The sequence below is a fragment of the Triticum dicoccoides genome, chromosome 6A (assembly GCF_002162155.2).
Source record: "Triticum dicoccoides isolate Atlit2015 ecotype Zavitan chromosome 6A, WEW_v2.0, whole genome shotgun sequence".
In the NCBI taxonomy this organism is placed as follows: Eukaryota; Viridiplantae; Streptophyta; class Magnoliopsida; order Poales; family Poaceae; genus Triticum; species Triticum dicoccoides.
Window position 1 is genome coordinate 608,180,067 of NC_041390.1, and position 12,963 is coordinate 608,193,029.

Consider the following 12,963-nt stretch of genomic DNA (forward strand, 5'->3'; position numbering starts at 1 on the left):
GGGCTCCTCCGGAGATCGTGAAAGAAGTTTCCGAAACAACCAGGACCTTTGGGGAGTGACATCCCTTACCCTTGCTACCAACAGTAGAACATATGGACCTTTTGGAAAAGAGTAAAATGCATCATAAGTCCTGAAAATATTCAAGGTGTGTCTAGTCTCAAATCTATAAATCTGCACATTTGAGTCCTGAAACTATTCAAGTTGTTCACCGGAGGTCCTAGGCATCCCTGATCAGCCTTGATCTGCACGCGTGGTGAGTTGGCCACCGCCACATAGGCAATATTTCACACATAACTCCCTAAAAAATTGCAACCTCTAGTTTTTTGTTGATGTAACTCCTAAAACAGTAGATATTATTGGTAGAAGATGTAAAATTTATAACTTATGGGAGTATACAACAATATAAAAATAACTAACTTTCCAACTTGATTGCCAGTGCAGCGGAACTTGGATGTGAGATATTTCAATATTTCATCCAAATACAACTTGAACTAAGGCATTACATAGTGAGAAAAAAAAGTAGTACAATATTTAGTCATTTCAATATTTGTTTCTCCCGTTGCAACAGACAAGCAGTTTGCTAGCTTTGCATAAAATAAGTTTGGAGTATTTGAGAGTAGAATAAACCCTATAGAAAATTTTCACTTTCATGTATGGCAGTTTATTTAAGAGGTAATATCACTGCTAGTGCCTAAACTTGCCACGGATGTTCAGTTTAGTGCCTGAACTTAAAAAATACACCTAACGCATGCTAAAACTTGGCTCGTTGGTTCAAAGGCGGTGCTAATCATGTTTGTCTATGGATGCGTAGCTGACTGGGCTTGACAGCATGGCGTGGGACCCACTGTCAGCCACTCGAGAGACGTGTGCCCGCGCGACCGCTTTTTTCTCTCTCCAGAAAACACCCATGATTTAATTTTTTTCTCACAGAAAAGCCTCTGGCTCGGCAGGACAGGGCAGCCCGCACATTTTTGTCCCCTGGCTCCAGCAGCCCGCACGTGCTACGCCAAGTTGAAGGCGCGTTGGCAACGACGCAATCAACGCTCGCTACCCTAACTTGGTGGGCATGCGTTGCTTGGAGGGCATGATCGAGCATTTACATGAAGATGCCGTCCATGGTTGATGGGGTTATTGTGGTGTGAGAAGCTGAGATTCACTCTTGAGACAGGAGCTATCTACCAACGACTTACCTATCTGGTCCCCCCCCACAAAAAAAGTCGGAGCAAGTAGATGTGGATGAACAACAAACCGATTCCTTTCCAGCACACTCCTTAACTACAATATTTTCTTTATCTTGTGGCTGTGAATGGCGATGGTTAATTGAAGTCTGCCCTACATTGACAATCCTTGCTCATTTATTTCTGAAAAACCGGGCTTGTGTGCGTGCGTGTGTTGAGATGACTGGTTGATTTGCATTTGCCATTTGGAAGCCCGACATAGTTATGTGGGAAGGTTTGTAGCAAGTTGGATGGAGGTTTGAAGTCCAGCTGGAACCAAGTTGTTAAATATGTGGTGTCAACTTGATTCACTCTATTGGGATGATGGATGTAAAAGGTGAGTGAGCTTTCCGTCCAACAGAAGTCGATAAGAAGACAGTCAAATGATCTGAAAAGTTTTATATTACTTTACAGAGGGAGCACCTCTATTTTTTTGGCGGCCAGAGGTGAAAACCTCCCAAACAAAGTGGCTCAAACAAAAGCTAGGGGGTTCCTTCCTTTCTTTGGTGTCAACTCACACGCGGGCCTCCAAAGAAGAGCAGAGCGTGTTCTGATGCGCAGAAAATAAGAGGAGACAAAGAATAAAGACATCATCAGTTTATTTTAGAGCCTTTTACAAACAAAGAATAAAGAAAGCAGCAAAGGGAGAGGAATCAATTAACGATGTCTCCTTCCAAAAGATCAAAGATGCAATGGGAAAAGCTGATCTAGAGATAACTAATAAAAGAGTACCAAGAACAAAAAAAACTACATGTTCCATGATACACGCAACAATACCATCATCTGCCTGTTTTTTTTCAGAGCCTTTTACAAAAGAATAATACCTCAGCAGGTGAATTTATTATGCAGACCTTGTGAAAAATGGCATCTTTTTGCACACACTATGGCAGAGCTTCGTATATATGGCTGGCTGCTCTTGTACTAGTTGTCACTTGTTGAGGAAAAACAAAATCAAAGAAGGTCACATCTGTTTATGTAAAATCATTCGAGCTCTTGCGTAGTATCTGTCACCTCTAAGCCAAGTAGTTGAGGTATATATCAACAGGTTTGTCACACGGAAGCGACCACAACGAACATCATCAACTTCTACTTTGTCCGCAGTATGAACAAAACATGCTTTGGAGAACAAGGAAAATGGCGAGCAGTACTACTACATCCGGTTTGCAATTGATTACAGAATACTGTGTGCCTGTTCCATACAAGTAATACACTATCCAGTTTATGTTTTCTCAGTGCCCTTTATTGCAAAGTAAAAGAACACTAGTAATACGAGTGCGGCGAATCTGCACCCGGGCTCAGCTGCACCCGCGCTCACGGAAAAAATCAAAAAAAAAACTAGAAAAATTCAAAAAATTCCAAAAATATTTTGTGTGGTAGATAATTTGATGCATGAGGTTCGCTCCAAATTTCAACTCATTTGAACATTTGAGTAGCTCTGGGCAAAAAAGACAAAATCGAGGTCTGTAAAACAGTTTACTGTTCAGGAACTGTTTTGACCCGATTTGTCTTTTTTGCCCAGAGTTGCTCAGATGTCCAAATGAGATGAAATTTGGAGCGGACGTCATGCATCAAATTATCTACCACACAAATTGTTTTTGGAATTTTTTGAATTTTTCTAGTATTTTTTTTGAATTTTTTTCTGAGCGGGTGCAGCTGAGCCCATGCTCAGATGCAGATTTTCGCTAGTAATACTCATTATATTAGTAGTGTATAAAAGCATCTAGAACCAGACATACCAAATCCGTCACCCTATACATTCATGGATGCGTTCGGGCACGTCCGTAGACAGTGATCGGACAATCCTCATACTTCCTCTTCCACAGACACATACCTCAGATTCAGAACCTCAAATCCATACTATCCACGTACTCCCTCCGTTTCTTTTTAGTCCGCATATAAAGTTTGGTCAAAGTCAAGCTTTGTAGAGTTTGACTAATTTTATATTAAAAAATATAAACATTCACAATATAAAATCAATATTACCAGATGCACCATGAAACATATTTTCATACTATACAGTTTTAGTATTGTAGATGTTCATATTTTTTATATAAATTTGGTCAAACTTTGTGTAGTTTGACTTTGACCAAATCTTACATGCAGAGTAAAAAGAAACGGAGGGAGTACCACATACATATGAACTACATATTACTACTAATCATGTTGTTGCCACATGGAGCCTCTTCTGTCCCGGTTCGTAAGCGAACCGGGACTAAAGGTTTTGGGCTTTAGTCCCGACCTTTTAGTCCCGGTTCCAGAATCGGGGCTAAAGGGCCTCTAGAACCAGGATAAATGCGCCGTTTTCTACTAGTGATATGGCCTCCGTGCCGGCGTTGACTGTTAGACTGGCCTCCTGCTTGTTGGCTGCCTCGTCCTCCTGCTCGGCGGCCACCTCGTCCACGGCCACGAAGAGTTCTCCATGTTTTGTTTTCGATCCAGCACATCATTGATTTTGCGAGAGCTCCTCGGTATCCAGGACCTGGGCGTATGCCGGGCTGATTTGGAACAATTTGTCCGGTCCACTGGACGCGGCGCCAACCTCTTGTTTGCCCGGGGTTGATCCCTGGGTGGCGGGAGTAGTTACTGCTTTGGTCGCTGGTGGCGCGATCGGCGTTGCCGGGTCTGAAGACAAGTTCGGCACAAAGGAAAAGTCCAATGACCTAGTGTTCAAGCCAGACGTACTGATCACTGGATCTATCTCCGGGGTCGGCTCTGGGACAAGGGAGGATCTGAAGATCCCATCATAGGCCGGCTCCGGGGTCATGGCGGAGGGTTTGTACCGATCCGAGCTCCACCCCGAGAGGACCAGATCTCCTCGAGTGTCCGCGATGTACTCTAGACTTCCGAACGTGAGGAATTGCTTTGGGGCAAAATTCTTGACACGGCCTAGATAGCCGGTTGGATCGGCATGCAACACAACGCTGCCGAAGGCAAAAAGTCGGTCGGGGACGAAGATGTCACCAAAGCCAATACTATTGCCAATCTGCAGACGAGCCATCAATCCTAGGTGATCAAACAACATGCTCCTAATGAAAGCATCAATGTCAGTGTCAACCGCCAGACATCAAGTAGGGGGGCGAGCTGTTAGATCGGATCGATAGGTAACAAGAGAAAACACACACGAAGTTTACCCAGGTTCAGGCCCTCTCTATGGAGGTAAAACTCTATGTCCCGCTCTTGCTTATATTATGAAAGTATCAAGGTACAACGTTGATCTACCTCGAGATCGTTAGTTGTAGTCTAAACCCTAGAGGTATGATGAATGAAGGAATGGGTGTATGGATGGCCTCTATTGACTAAACCCTCTGGTTTATATAGGCACCAGGGTTATCTAGGGTTACACATGGTCGGTTGCCATCTAAGAATTTACATGCCGAATCTAATCAGATATGCTTGAAATACATGCCAAGTCTTCGGTTGTCGTACTTTGTAGGCCTCCGGGGTCCTCCTTCTTTGCAGGCTAGTAGTTCGGCGGCCCATACATTAGTCCGGCTGGGCTGGGACCCCCTAGTCCATGACATCATGAGTTGTCATGTCATTTTTTTGCCTCCTCAAACAAATGGATATAATAATGGTTCTCCAGGAATTTATAATAAATAGACAAATATATAATTGTCTCTATCCGTAATAGATAACTTGGAAAGGAATTTGTGCTACATGCGGTGTTGGTGCTTTACGTGAGATGTTATACTCCTGCTGCTATCGCTGGATTAGTACGGTTGGATAAATTCCTCCATATATATCTATCTATTCCCAAGTGAAACATATCTCCATTTAATGATGGAGCGACTAATAAGACTCTAACGATAGTATGTTTCTATAGATACCGTTCAACGATAGTACCTATAACATACAATCCACTGACTAGCTGCATATTTAAACACCTCCTCCCTGGAATTCATCTTCTTCTCATCCGATAGTTCTCACCCTTTCCAACAACCCTCCTCCTGGATATTTCTATAGAAACATACCTTGGGCTCCTCCAACATGCAGTGCACTAGCTAGCTACTCGCCTATTTAACCACGTGCTCAATCTTCTTCTCATTCCATAGTTCTCTCCCTCTCCATCACTCCTCCTCCTTGATACTTCTCTCCCTCTCTCTCTGCATACCCAAATGAAAGTGTGCCTCTTCTATACATGGAGCAGAAGTTCGATTGCCTGATCTTTGGTAAGCCCTACTCCTCCTTGTTTCTGTTTGTCTTCATCACGAGCGACAAGGTTCTCTCACACACGAAAGCACTGCAGACCTCCATGACACGCTCTACCCACTCTCATCCGGGATATTTCCTATTGTTGGAACGAATATATTGTTGGAAATATGCCCTAGAGGCAATAATAAATTAGTTATTATTATATTTCCTTGTTCATGATAATCGTTTATTATCCATGCTATAATTGTATTGATAGGAAACTTAGATACATGTGTGGATACATAGACAACACCATGTCCCTAGTAAGCCTCTAGTTGACTAGCTCGTTGATCAATAGATGGTTACGGTTTCCTGACCATGGACATTGGATGTCATTGATAACGGGATCACATCATTGGGAGAATGATGTGATGGACAAGACCCAATCCTAAGCCTAGCACAAGATCGTGTAGTTCGTTTGCTAAAGCTTTTCTAATGTCAAGTATCATTTCCTTAGACCATGAGATTGTGCAACTCCCGGATACCGTAGGAGTGCTTTGGGTCTGCCAAACGTCACAACGTAACTGGGTGGCTATAAAGGTACACTACAGGTATCTCCGAAAGTGCCTGTTGGGTTGGCACGAATCGAGACTGGGATTTGTCACTCCGTGTGACGGAGAGGTATCTCTGGGCCCACTCGGTAGGACATCATCATAATGTGCACAATGTGATCAAGGAGTTGATCACGGGATGATGTGTTACGGAATGAGTAAAGAGACTTGTCGGTAACGAGATTGAACAAGGTATCGGGATACCGACGATCGAATCTCGGGCAAGTATCGTACCGCTAGACAAAGGGAATTGTATACGGGATTGATTAAGTCCTTGACATCATGGTTCATCCGATGAGATCATCGTGGAACATGTGGGAGCCAACATGGGTATCCAGATCCCGCTGTTGGTTATTGACCGGAGAGTCATCTCGGTCATGTCTGCATGTCTCCCGAACCCGTAGGGTCTACACACTTAAGGTTCGGTGACGCTAGGGTTATAGAGATATTAGTATGCGGTAACCCGAAAGTTGTTCGGAGTCCCGGATGAGATCCCGAACGTCACGAGGAGTTCCGGAATGGTCCGGAGGTAAAGATTTATATATAGGAAGTGCTATTTCGGCCATCGGGACAAGTTTCGGGGTCACCGGTATTGTACTGGGACCACCGGAAGGGTTCCGGGGGTCCACCGGGTGGGGCCACCTGCCCCGGGGGGCCACATGGGCTGTAGGGGGTGCGCCTTGGCCTACATGGGCCAAGGGCACCAGCCCCTAGAGGTCCATGCACCAAAGGGACAAGAGGAGGGGAGAGTCCTAAAGGGGGAAGGCACCTCCGAGGTGCCTTGGGGAGGATGGACTCCTCCCCCCCTTGGCCGCACCCTTCCTTGGAGGAAGGGGCAAGGCTGCGCCCTCCCCCTCTCCCTTGGCCCTATATATAGTGGGGGAAAGGGAGAGCAACCATACCTAAGGCCTGGCGCCTCCCTCTCCCTCCCGTGACACATCTCCCTCCTCCCGCAGCGCTTAGCGAAACCCTGTTGGAATCCCGCTACTTCCACCACCACGCCGTCATGCTGCTGGATCTCCATTAACCTCTCCTTCCCCCTTGCTGGATCAAGAAGGAGGAGACGTCGCTGCTCCGTACGTGTGTTGAACGCGGAGGTGCCGTCCGTTCGGCGCTAGGATCATCGGTGATTTGAATCACGACGAGTACGACTCCATCAACCCCATTTTCTTGAACGCTTCCGCGCGCGATCTACAAGGGTATGTAAATCCACTCCTCCCTCGTTGCTAGATGACTCCATAGATTGATCTTGGTGACACGTAGGAAAATTTTGAATTATTGCTACGTTCCCCAACATATATATGGTATCCTAGTGCCCCCAACCCGCATACGCCTCCGTTTATGTTTTTAATTTTTTTTTTCAAGTTAATGCATGTTTATTATTCACTGCCATGCATTTTGTAGATTACATGACGCAAAAGCTAGGCATTGAAAGGTCCAAGGTTTCCACCGTATGCCCTCTTATGTATAAAAATCATTGCACTATGCTGGATGACCTCCGCCAGGTGAGCATATACGCAACCTCCGTCACTCGTTCAAATTGAATTACTCCTTTTTTTACTCACGTCTCACAACTCAATTTTGTTCTCAGTTCATCGGATACGATATTAATTACAACGACTTTTATAGCACGTACATGAGCGCACTAATTAAACACCCTTCCTCAATCCTCATACCAATTTGACTCTCTAGTGCTCTGCTCTAACATCCGCTTTGTCCTGCTTCTCAAATAAATAAATCATGTTCGTGTCTAACAGCTTTGTCCATGGAAGTGGACTGGCCTCCAACAACATAAGCACGATGATCTTCTCAGGCACATGCTCAAGAACATGCGCATACGTTGTCATGCGACAAGTTCTTAAGAGGCTGGGTTTGGAGGTTTGCTTCGATGGGATCATCTGCTTCGAGACTTTGAACACCCGCTGGAGCCCGATCAGGTGGCAGGGTCGACAAGCTGCCTAGGACCCCCGTCAAGTGCAAGACAAAAATCAAGACCATGAAGGAAGCCCTAAAAATGTTCATCGTCGACCCCTCCAAGGTGGTATGTCTGTCGTCTTGCAACATTTCGGTCGATTTGTATTCTACTTGGTCGTTTGCCGACCAGAGGTGGATCAGTATTGTTTGATAAATTTTGGAATACTAACAAGAGGTGTGGTCAGTATTCCGAAATCTATCCAACACTCTTGTTAGTATTCGGAAATTTATATCCAACAATACAGAGCCACCTCTGGTTAGCACATGGTCAAGTAGAATACAAATCGACCAAAATGTTGGAAGATGACAGACATACCGGTTGACGTTGAACATTTCTAGGGTTGTCTTCATGGCCTTGATTGCACTGGGTGGGGTCCTAGCTAGCTTGTCGACCTCGCCGACTAATCGGGCCAAATGTGCTGATGCCAAATATCTCAGAGTTGGCAGCCCCTTCCCATGGTTGTTGTTTTGTTTTCTGGATGCATGTTGTTGAGAACTAGTTGGCATATATGAGATTACGGATGCACATTTTCTTAGGCATGTTACTAAGAAGATCGTCGCTCTTGATGCTGTTGTAGGGCAGTCCACTTCCATGGACAAACCTGTCAGACACGAACATGGTTTATTTATTTGAGAAGCAGGACAAAGCGGATGTTAGAGCAAAGCACTAGAGAGAGTCAAATAGGCACAAGAATGGAAGAAGGATGTTTAGTGCTCTTGTATGTGTATACCTATGAAATTCGTCCTATTCAATGTCATATCCGATGGCCTGAGAAGAAAACTGAGTTGTGAGATGTGAGAAAAAAGGGGTAATTCAATTGGAACGAGTGATCGATGTTGCGTATAAGCTCATCCGATAGTGCCATAATTTTTATACAGCTGAGGGCATACGATGGAAACATTGGACCTTTTGATGCTTTTGCATCATGTAATCTACAAAACGCATGGCAGCGAATAATAGACATGCATTAACTTAAAAAAATCAAAAACATAAACGAAAGCATGCGCGTGGATAGCAAGACACCATATATACCTCTATGTTCGTTCAAACAATAGGAAATATCCCGAATGAGAGTGGGTAGAGCGTGTCGCCGAGGTCTACAGTGTTTTCGCGTGTGTGAGAACCTTGGCGCTTATAATGAAGACAAACAGAAACAAGGAGGACTAGAGCTTACCAAAGATCAGGCAGTCGAACTTCTGATATAGAAGAGGCACACTTGTGTGTGGGTATGTAGAGGTAAGGGAGAGAAGTATCAAGGAGGAGGGTTGATAGAGAGGGAGATAACTATGGGATGAGAAGAACATGCAGGTGGTGGTTAAATAGGTGAGCAGCTAGCTAGTGCACTGCGTGCTGGAGGAGCACAAGGTACGTTTCTATAGCTATATCGAGGAGGGTTGTTTTTCTTTGCGAGGGAAGAGGAGAATGGTTGTTGGAGAGGGAGGAAAATATTGGATGAGAAGAAGATGAATTCCAGGGAGGAGGTGTTTAAATAGGAAGCTAGTTAGTGCATTGTGTGGTGAACATGCTGTCGCTAAACGGTAGCTATAGAAACATGCTATGTTTCACTTGGGGATAGGTAGATAGATACAGAGGAATTTAACCAGCAGTACTGATCCAGTGATAGCATCAGGAGTATAACATCTCACGTAAAACACCGACACCGCATGCAACACAGATTCCTTTCCAAGTTATATGCTATGGAAAGAGACAATTGCATTTCCGTCTATTTGTTATATATATATTCCCATTGAACCATTATTATGTCCATTCGTTTGAGGAGGAAAAGATAGACATGAGAGCCGGCACACTTTAACGCTTCAGTGGCTAGTTGTAACGACTCAGATTTGGTAGAATCCAAATCTTCGTGCCTATTGTGCTATCCCTGGATCGAAGCTGGCACACACAGTTACAAGAATGAATATTAGTAAGATATACATCATCATACTACAATGATAGATCTAGAGTAAAGCAAATACATACCATTGGCACAACTCAATGCTGGCGCATAATACAGCAAAATAACATGCATGTCGCTAAGTTAGGGCTCCATCAACGCCACTTGGCTCATTGAGTGTAGGCCATAACCCTATCATCTCTTAATCTGTCGAGATCTGCACACGACAGGTGCAGATGAGTATGTGGAATGTACATGCAAGTTGCACAAAGGAACATAATTTGTATGCATGGTAAGTGGAGGTTTCTTTGCATAAAGCCAATTTTCTCCAACACTAAATATTAATAAAACTTTCTTTGAAATCAAAATAGACATTTGGAAATATGCACCAAAGTTCATTTTCCAATGTAGGTAAAAACATACATAGGGTTGAAGTGAAACACATTACCAGTGCTCAATCCTCAACCTAAACCCTTAAAACATATTTTTAGAAAAGAGAGGAGAGATTCTTCTTGAGTCCAAGTCTTCAGCTGCTCAAATTGCCATGGCTAATCGATTAATTTAGACTCTGCAGAGCTAGTACACTTTACCGACATGACACAATAAACCCTATTTGTCCTTGCACCCTATGGCACACGAGATGGAGGAAATTGTGACAAAGTCTTTCAGACCAGCCCCCTTGACTTATTTCTAGCACGCCTGCTCCCTTGCAATTAAGGTCCATCATCAGTGGCAATGCCAAATCCAAGGTTTCCCGTTAGGAAAAAATGAAGACAGAGCCACAATAGTATGTGGTTGTACTCGTAAGCTACCTCGAACTGTACTTAGAAAATCTATTTTTTATTGGATGGCGGTCCCTACCTTAATCCCGATCAGGCGCAATCACTTGTAGAAGCCCATCCTTCCGTTCCGCCCAGGAAATAGAAGTAAAATAATATATAATTTGCTCCAAAAGAGAGCAAGTTTAATGTTGAAGACTTGTTTGATTTTCAACCCACCCATTTGTGCAAGTGTGGCCAAGCATAGATATAAAGTTTGAACCTAAGGCTCTAGCTAGCAATAACAATATGCAAAACTTTTGTAAAACATGCATAGTATTGAAATTTAAAGAGATATGCATAACATGAAAATATAGGTCAAAGCATGATCAATTTGCAACTTGCCTAAATTCTGAAGATGAAATATTCTACTCTTAGTCGTCTCTCCTCATTACAATTTATCTAACGATAAAATAAAGTACTTTAACAAATGAAATGTTCTACTCTTAGTTGTTTCTCCTTCTTGTTATGATTTATCTAACGATAAAATAAAGTACTTTAACACATCAACAACATCCAAATGAAGATCCAAATAAAAGATCCAAATTAACAATACAAATTAACAATACAAATTAACAATACAAATTATTTAGATATTACTATTACTAAGCTAGTTACTATGTCATGGTAGGGTTAAGATAGGATCAAGTTGGCTTGAATAAAAATATGACATAAATCATATTCTGGGGTTGGTTCAAATTGATACAAGTTAGGATTAAAGGTATGTTGAAGCTTGACTATAAAATAAATTGGATCGAGAGTGTCAAACCCTACTTGGTTTGATCATACGGATATTTGAGGAAATATTACACGCATGGATCGGATACTAAATGATCCGATAGGATTCGTGATGATCTTCTTGGGAAGATAGAATTATTTTCATAGTTAAATTTACAAGCAAAAGAAATATAACTAAATGGGAACTAAATCCAAGGTTTGAAGTCAAAATAGGGTCTTAACATGTTTGGAAAGATGTGACAAGTGTTCTAACAGAAAGGTATGCTCCTATGGAAATCTTGGTGAAGGAACATTTTCAAATAAATTATAGAATAAGTGGTATACCTAATATACTCAAATTAACATATTAAATTCGAGTTAATTTTATAATTTCTAAAAATAGAATATCTTAGTTCAATAATAAACTAAGCGTTCCAACGAATCCGGAGATATAAAATTCATCAAATTTGGACATACGGTTTAGGAGATATGAATTCCCGAAGTTTTTTTTTCTGGAAATGAATTTTGGGATTTAATAGTGAGCTGCCACATGTCATGCTGTTATAGGCGAATACTCCTTCATTTTTTTCAACAAAAAATATGTGACGCACAGTAGGGGGAGAGAGGAGAGAGAGTTTACCGGAGTTCCGCCGGAGTTGGAGAAGATGGCATCCGGCGTCAACGAATGGTTGAACGGCGTAGAGGAGGTCGAAGGGAGTTCTGTAGACAAGTTCCCGGACTCGTCCTCGTTCTGTGGCGGTGGTGGAAGGCCGCCGGACTTGGCGGAGCTCCGGATGGACGCGACGCTCGCGGACATCGCGCTCCAGCTGCGAATTTGAATAAACCACCATCCATAAGGTGTAAAACAGAATTTCACGGACATGGGGAGAAGGAGGAGGTTGGGATCTCGCACGAACAACGGCAGCAGCGAATTAGTTACTCCGCGAGCAGTTCCGCGAGAGAGAGTGAGGGAGGAGTGCCCATATGATCATATGATGGGGCTTCGGACGAGGGGAAACTGGGCGTCACGGGGGCGGGTTTTATAGGGAGAGGGGGTATCCAGGTGCGTGCGGGAGCAGCGGCTTTAGGGCGCCCTAATGGCGGCCATTACTGGAGCTCTAATGGTCATTAGGGGCGCATTAAGTTGCGGTAACGGGAGGGAGAGGGAAGGGAGTGGAGTCCCTTCCCTCTCCCTCTCCCTATAAGTTGCGGTAACGAGCAGTTGCGGTACTCGGTACAGCGGCGGCTCGCTGCCCGTTCTCTTCGTGAGACTTCACTAGGAAGAAGATGGTGGGGTCCAGCGATTGAAAAAAAGGAAATAAAAGGAAAGATCTGCTACGTGAGAGCAAATAGAGAGAGAGGGAGAGAGTCAATGAGCCAAACCCAATAGGGAAGTTAGATTTTTTTTATTAGAATATAAGTGCACAAAAAGTTACATTTAAATAGAGAAAACAAATATTTACATGAACCGAAATATTATTTAGATCTTACCTAAAAATATTGTGCCTTATAATAAAACTATTTTTTGTGAAACATTTTTAATAATGTGACAACAACTTAATATAATTCAACAAATTTTATTTTGAGGGTTTACAAAACA

The 12,963-nt window shown here is 43.2% G+C and overlaps 1 long non-coding RNA gene across 2 annotated transcripts; it reads right to left on the minus strand.

Moving 5' to 3' along the window:
- Positions 1-7,493: 7,493 nt before the first annotated feature.
- Positions 7,494-12,476, minus strand: LOC119318404. 2 transcript variants are annotated; one of them, XR_005154107.1, is made up of 5 exons: positions 12,281-12,476; positions 12,004-12,190; positions 9,915-10,045; positions 8,665-9,827; positions 7,494-8,535 (listed from the first exon to the last, which is right to left on the minus strand). It is a non-coding gene; the product is annotated as an uncharacterized LOC119318404 (long non-coding RNA). The 2 variants fall into 2 exon arrangements; XR_005154106.1 differs by having other exon boundaries at positions 7,494-9,827; positions 12,281-12,437.
- Between the last annotated feature and the right edge of the window lie 487 nt (positions 12,477-12,963).